This window comes from Pavona decussata, unplaced genomic scaffold (genome assembly GCF_977016875.1).
Source record: "Pavona decussata unplaced genomic scaffold, jaPavDecu1.1 SCAFFOLD_26, whole genome shotgun sequence".
Taxonomy (NCBI): Eukaryota; Metazoa; Cnidaria; class Anthozoa; order Scleractinia; family Agariciidae; genus Pavona; species Pavona decussata.
This window is the reverse complement of record NW_028145449.1, coordinates 2,159,525-2,167,500: the sequence shown is the minus strand read 5'-3', so window position 1 is coordinate 2,167,500 and position 7,976 is coordinate 2,159,525. Positions and strand designations below refer to the sequence as shown.

Below are 7,976 nucleotides of genomic sequence, written 5' to 3'. Positions count from 1 at the left end.
AAATTAACAAAAATATTTAGTATTCCTGGAGTATGTCCACAGCATAACAATAATTATATTATTATTATTACGACTAGTTACAACATTAATCCAATTTAACTAGGTGTGTATCGTGAAGTTTTGTTAGAGGAGTTCAAATTTGTCCCTGTTTTCTACTGTTTGTTACCCTTAAAACACTATTTTTTAGCAGATTCAGCTATAATTCACATCATCAATATGGAATTAATTCTTTGTACCAATAGTAATGTTATGTTTACCATCAATTTCATTGATGTGTGACGCTTGAATAAAAACTCTCGTGTACATTTGGTGATTCGCTTCTGTCAATGGTGTTGTAGGAATGTTGCTATTATTTTCAAAAAATATGGTGGCCATGCATGCACTGTGTAGTCTGTTCGGTCAACATAGTTGCTTGCTTATTCTTCATGTTTACGTTAGTGAGTGCTGTATTTGATTGTGCAGGGGTTGAGCATTAATTGATGGAAGCCACACTGACTGTCTTTCGTGTTGCATACTGAATTCATACATTTCTGGATATAGCTCAATTACTCTTCTTGTAAACAATATGTTATGTGCTGTAAATAATAACAGGAATGTGATGTACTACATGCTCATTTATTTATGGTGATGTATGCGATTTTTTTTTTTAACTACTGTACATTTGTCTTGCTTTTTTCGTCTGGGCTGGGTAATCAACTGTCGAGGTATTTCTGTATTTTTTCGAATTTTGTACACAAATGTCATCTCCACTTTAAGAAGCAGGGCTGTCAACTCTCCCGGATAATCCGGGAGACTCCATATTTTGAATCGTATCTCCTGGTCTCCAGATTGATGTCTGTAATCTCCAGATTTTCAGGCGTATCCTCAGTGAAATCTCCAGATTTCTCCAGATTTATGTATGTAATCTCCTGGATAATTGACTAAGTTTGCCATTTGTCGTTGGCTGGACTCTCTTTGAAAGAAATCTGAATTGTTTTGCAGGTTTTTATTTTACTGGTTAAAGGAAGTCCACCCCCCCCCCCCCCCACCCTTGAATTTGGCCTTGGTGCGACACCTCTGCACGGGAATTTCCCTTCTCCATATTTGAAGATGTGTGAGGTTGACAGCCCTGAAGAAGTCTTGCTATAGCGATCGCGCTGAACTCGCTTCATGAGCAAAAACACCAGTTGCCAACGAAAAATTGAAGAATAAGAAGCAAATATGTTGAATGAACAAGCTATGTAGTCACGGCTGCCATTTTTTTGAAAACAAGAGCGGCATTCCTATAACGCCATATAAGGAGCACATAATTTACAGAAGTGAATGTTTAAATTTATTTGAGGGTCATGTATCACTGAAATCAGTGGTAAATAAAAATGTTAAAATTTTCTCTTGTTCAATAGATAAGATTGGAAATGTCTACTAAACCTTACAAATCGAAACTTCTTTTGTATTTATGGAGAGTCAGTTTTATTGCCATTGAAGTATTTTTACAAATAAATACCTTTATTTAAAGAAATAGAGAAGAAAACTGAAGAAATTTCATGTTATTCTGATTGTCAACTAGACATGGAAAATAATAATTTATTAAATTTAACAGGAAACAGCTTTTATCTAAAATAAAGAATACTTACTTTGAAACATGGTGTTGAAAAAGACATCTGCAATTTTGTGATGTAAAAATGTGACCTTTTTTCCTTAGTTGAAAGAAGATATTATGGATCCCAAACAACAAGAGAAAGGTAAACTTAATTTAATTTTTCTACCAAAGGGGTTGGAATTTCTGTTATAGCAAACAGCTTTCTGGGCATCGTGAGTTAAAACAGTTTCTACTTTTTTTGATGTGAGCTAATTAAATGCTTTATACGTTTGATAGAATAGTTATTCAATACACTTGAATAACCAAGAGACAAATCAACACTGTTGACGGAAGCATTAACAGAAAATTGAACTTAAAATGGTACTTATAGCAGCTGATGAAGTTAAAGTAAAACAGTTGATGTTACTCTTAATATCAAACATAGCTTTGATGAATTAATAATTAACTGCTTTTGTTTTCCTTTTGTTTTCATTACTACCGTTTCCAAATGTGACAATTCAAACAGCCGTGGAGAAACAGGGTACTGCTTCTGGTAGAGTAATCATAATGTTAAGAATATTAATTTTATTGAAAGAAACATGTTTTATTAAAGTAGCTTCTTAAAATTAAGTGTCTTTTCCAACTAGTATGATGTATGAAATGTAGGAAATGCCACTCAAGAGAAAGTAAATTTGAAAAAATTTTCGGTGGAGGGGGAAACCTGAGACTTCCCTATAGGCTTGTGTCTTAGGTACTTGCGTGAGTGCCTTTGGCACTAAAAAATACTTGCTATTTTCCATTAAAAGGGGTTGGAATCTCTGTTATAGCAATGGAGCCTTCTGGATATCCTGAGTTGAAACAGTTTTTGCTGGTTTTTAATGTGAGCCAATGAAATGTTTATATCTTCGAACTTAAAATGGTACTTATAGCAGTTGCACACAAAGTAAAACAGTTGATGTTGCTGTTAATATTAAATGTATAGCTTTGATGAATCAATAATTGACTGCTTTTCTTTTCTTTTTGTTTTGATTACTACCATTTTGGAATGTGACAATTCAAATAGCAGCGAAGAAGCCAAGGACTGAGCCTGGTAAAGTAATTATAATTATTAAGAACATTTATATAAAAAAACCAAAAACGTCTTATTAGAGCACCTGTCTAAAAAGTCTTCATTAACTAATACTTAACAGTTGGTTAATTGTCACTTAACAAAGTCAGCAAATGGAAGATGCTATCAGTGGTCTTCAACAACAATCAAGTTCACTGGGTGGCAATTTTTCTCTTCTGTGTTCTCTCTTTTATCTTGCTCCTATTATCCGATTCTTGATATCCTTGGAAAGTGTCAATACAACAAAAATTAGAAGTGAGCATTTTCCAGATTATGAAAACAGAGTTAGGTGTGTATTCCAATTAAGCAACAGTTTAATTTAAAATGCAAGTTCTAATTTAATCATAATCTTATTTAAAGGGACACAGTCAGCTAGTGTACAGGTGTATTAGATACCATTTCTTAGCTGATTTGCATATCACATTTCATCATAAGTCTAGCGCTGAGAAGCGCATCCTATGAAAAATCTAAATAGATGTTGTCAAGTTGAAGTATTTGCCAGTTGAAATTATTACTGTATAGTGTTTATAGACCTAATGTCATATTAGAACACTTATCTTCTTGATGCCATGGAGAATTTATACTGATGGAGTTGTCCACAGAAAGTCAAATGTCAACGAATACCTCTGTAGTTGAAGAATCATGCAATTGTTTATTTTGGTATCTGGTCGTGTGACAAATTATTTTCTACATTTCACTGTCACTGTTTGCATGAGAGGCAAATTGAGTTCAAATTTTAGTGAATATGTCAATTTTAAAACGTAGCGAATCCACTGAACTTTTTTAATAGTGTAGCTAATAACGACCAGTAAGCTTTATTTCTGCTTTCAATGATATATTTTGCTTTATAATTTCGTTTCTACAACTTCTGCACTATTTAAATTTAGGAACCAAAGCCATGTAATTGCAAGAACGCTTGTTTGACCTGTAGAAAAAAAGGTTCTACTAGAAATTGTTCTTGTTGATGAGATAATCGACTGTGTACCGAAGCTTGTATTCATCTGAAATCCAAATCAAGCAGTGATGATGCAAAGTTCGTATTATTTATGAAGATTTCCTCTACGTGAATGTTTCGCCAGGTTGAGAAAATGTGATTTTTCAAATATATAATTATAATAGAGATTTGGTGGCCAATGTTTTTGAATGATTTTTCTAGTTATTGAAGTTAACGCCGGGGATTTCTTTTGTTTGACGCCTTCACGTTTTCCACCTCTTGTTTTTATGTTGCGTTGGAGACAGATTACATACTGATTTTAACCAAATATGATAAAATAATGTCATAGGATGAGCAAAAGCATACTGAGAAACAGGTTTTTAGTAAAAGCTTTAAAATCCAATAAAACAGTGAGAAGATTGAAGTGGATTTCTTGATGTATTTGAGAGATAGTTTTGATTTCAGGTTAAGGTACACGGTTTTCAAACTGATAAAACTAGTGTTGAGGTCAGCGTGGTCACAAAACTGACTGTGTCCCTTCAACATTAAGCTGGTATTGGCCACTAACTATTGGATTTCTGGAATACAATATTATTACTGTATTCCAGAAATGCAACAAATGATTTGTTGCATTTCTAGAATAAAATTCTGGAATAAAATTGGTGATTTCCACTATTTAAAGTGCTGAGTGTTCTATAAGTTAGAGTTGATAAGATTTGATTTGCTATTTCAAAAGTGTATTTTGTTTTTCTTCCAAATTAAGATGCAAAATTGGTATTGTGAACAAGACTTCGAATAAACGTGACGATCACATTTGTCACTGAAATTAGATTATCTTTTTTGTTTATTAACGACAAAAACTATTGTTTGTAGGGGCACTGAAGTCCTAAAAATATCTGCAGAGAAAATGGATTCCGATTAATTAGACTTTTTTTAAATTTAATAAGAACAAAAATGTTCCTTACAATGGAGATGAAAAAAGAATATGGAGTAGTCAAAAGTCATAGGTGGTTTAATGGCCATGTTAGACTACAATGGGTTTAAATTATATATCACCATCCAATATTATCATAACAGCTGTAATGGGTGATTCCAGAAAATATCCATACCATACCACGGACGGCTTTCAGGATTTCCGAAGGGGGGGGGGGGGGGGGTTCAAGTTAATGGAATTCTGAGGGCATGGGGTGGGGATATTTATGATTGGATATCCGAAGGCACTGGTGAATTCAACAGGTGGGATTTCTGGAGTAGAAAGTGCAGAGTGAGTTCCTTGAAAATGCTATTGTAGTGGACTTTTGTAGTTCGTAAATAAAATTATTCACGAACGTATGAGTGCGGAAGCGGAAGACAAGCATCGCTAGATCATGATACATTTCAAGTACACTACATGAGGCATATGGGTTGAGAACACTTTTTGTGCATACAACATGACATATAAAAGGATGCAACAAGACTTGACGGTACATTTGGTCGCTGAAGGATTTTAACTGGCTGAATTTGAGCTATTCTGCTTTGTAAACGTCAAAACAGCACAGGAAAACAAAGAGGAGTAAAACTGGCATAAATGGACTTAAAAAATGGACTCCAAATTCGGACTTAAAAAGAAGTTTTCCCAGCTTGGCCACTAGCGGTAGGTTTTTCTTGTTGCTGAAGAGTAAAGCTTGTCGCCTAGTGCCGCTAGATGACAGTTTTGAGGAGGCATAAATTCATGTATGTTTGTTCATATAGGCGTTGCTTCAGTCGAAATGTACGTCCCAGAAAAAGCGGAAATTCTGAAGGGGAGGGGGGGTTCACGATTATGGAATTCTGAGGGCATGGGGGGGGGGGTAACACATTTTAGAATTTCAGAAGGTAAGGGGGGGGGCTAAAACATGAAAGCCGTGCGTTCTTGGATATGGATATTTTCTGGAATTGCCCAATACTAATGAATGATAATAAATAAATTTATTAATATGTTATTACTTCATAATTGACACTTGCATAATCATGGTATTGGTAATGTTATTATTGTATCTTGCAGCTAGGAAAGATCCAAAGACAGTGCCATTGGGTAAATATAAATTGGACATATTGTCATAAACTATATTGTTCAATTCACGTGTTTTATTTCAACCAAGGTATCTATTGTTTGAAATTTTGATATGCAATGTGAATGATTACTGTGGGCTGACCCAGAACTTTTTTTTACAAGTTAGCAAATCAGGATGATTATGTGAATTTCATTAACAATCATGCCTCTTTGCAAAGTTCATCAGGCAAGTGACGTAGCAACGAATTATTGAAAAGATATTGTTTTATATTATAATAATAATGAAGAAGATATTATTTTGATGGGTCTTGACAATCTGCAAGCCAGTGAGCGTGCGAGCCATGCGAGGCAGACGTGTGAAGCACTCGGTTAGCGTAAAAAAACACCACTCCGGTTAACCTAAAAATAACTCTGGTTAGCCTAAATAGCACTCAGGTTAGCTTAAATAGCTCCCTGGTTAGCTTAACAGTTAACATTTATGTTAGGGGTTGGTCATGCCTTGGATGCCTCGTATGTTTTATTCATGCCTCCCACGTCTGTCTCACATGGCTTGTATGGCTCGCACGTTTGGCTTGCTGGCTCGCACACTGGCCACACTTGTGATTTGCTAACATGTAAAAGAAGTTTGTTGGGATTGATCAGAGTAAAGCGTGTTGCACTGTATTACGCAGTTGATTCTTAATGTAATCCACCTTTTATGCAAAAATTTAACATCAATCATGAAAATAACTATAGTCCAGTTTAAAATTCTTCAAAAAGTTGATGCGGTGGAATATTACATTGGTAAAAAAAAATTAATGAGGTGTAGATATACACTGAGCTCACTGTCAGCTTGTTGGAAATATAGTTGCATTGGTGTTTATTGATTCGTAACGTTTGTAATAACACTTGTGTATAACACAAAGATGCCTTGAAGCTTTCGGTATTAATGTGTTTCGTTAATAACTAATGTATCTTAAAAGAAAGGGTTACTAGTATACCTTGGAATAGTCTCAGTTTGGCTGATATCTTCTTGTTTATTCCCCAAAAGTCAAAAAGCATAGACTGTTCAATCGTTACTGATTTCAGCATCTTTCATGAGTAATTGCAAAGAGGTTTGTTGTGCTTCATTATATCTTGTAGCGATATCTACATTGTTAAAAACCATTATATGAAATAATGACATAAGTGAGAATAATGTATTATATAACAATAAATAACACAGGCGTACTTATAAAAGGAAAATGCTTAACTTAGTCAATGCTATCAGGAGTTGAACCTACTGATTACTAGGTTAGACACCATAACTATATGTGACCTCTCACACGAAAACGTTCCTTACGGTTTGCCGTTTTGAAAAGGATAGCCATTCGTAAGCCGTTCATCAGTCGTTCAAACGGAATGGGATGTCGTTTGAACGGCTTGAGCTGTCTGTTCAAAAACAATTGGGAGCCGTTCGAACGTTCAGTCGTTCGAAATTTTTCTAAAGCCGTTCAGCTGTTCGACTTCACCTGTTCAAAATTTTCCTTTAGCCGTTCAGCCGTTCGACTTCACCTGTTCTAAATTTTTCTGAAGGTGATCAGCTGTTCAACTTCACCCGTTCGAAATTTTCCTTGAGCCGTTCGACTTCAACCGTTCAAAATTTTTCTGAAGTCGTTCACGGCATCCATTTTAAACGGCTTCTCTATCCGTTTGTCATCCGTTCGCATGCCATGCGTTCGACCGTTCGAACGGACACCGTAAGGAACGTTTTCGCGTGAGAGGTCACATATGAGCTACAGGAGATTGATGGGAACAAAAATCATTAGTTCATTCTATAGAACAAATGTTGTGCATACTGCTAGGATAAGAGTGTGAATATCTAACATAGGCAGAAATGCAATAAATGTGGAATATTTTAAGGTTTCTGAAGAAATGAAAATGATGTATTCACTAAATGAGACAAATATGCTTGGAAAAAAGTAATTTAAGTGCTTATATTATTTCAGGGGTCGGAACTAAGATCTTTTATGTACTAGTTTAGCTGATTGGAGTGTTAATGTGTGACATATATGTGGTGTAATGAATGTGATGTATAATAATTTAAGGCTGGTGAATAGTATGACATAGTTTATCAGTAATGTTTTATCAAGCGTCTGTTTTATGACTTCTCATTGATTGTACCTTTGATTCTACTGTTACAGCACTGCGACGTTTAAAAATGGACTATATAGAGCAGAAGTGTGAGTATAAATTAAAAAAAAAATGAGTTTCTTAACTGATTAAGCTGATCTCAATTGCTCATGCAGAACAACATGTCTTATGCATGTTGTGATTAATTCAAGTAAAATAAACTGTTTGAAAGGAATAATTAGTATGATTCCGC

General features: G+C 34.9%; 1 long non-coding RNA gene across 1 annotated transcript; it reads right to left on the bottom strand.

Moving 5' to 3' along the window:
- Positions 1-2,407: 2,407 nt before the first annotated feature.
- LOC146485496 (uncharacterized) lies at positions 2,408-6,878 on the bottom strand. The gene is made up of 2 exons (XR_014863407.1): positions 6,613-6,878; positions 2,408-2,889 (listed from the first exon to the last, which is right to left on the bottom strand). It is a non-coding gene; the product is annotated as an uncharacterized LOC146485496 (long non-coding RNA).
- Between the last annotated feature and the right edge of the window lie 1,098 nt (positions 6,879-7,976).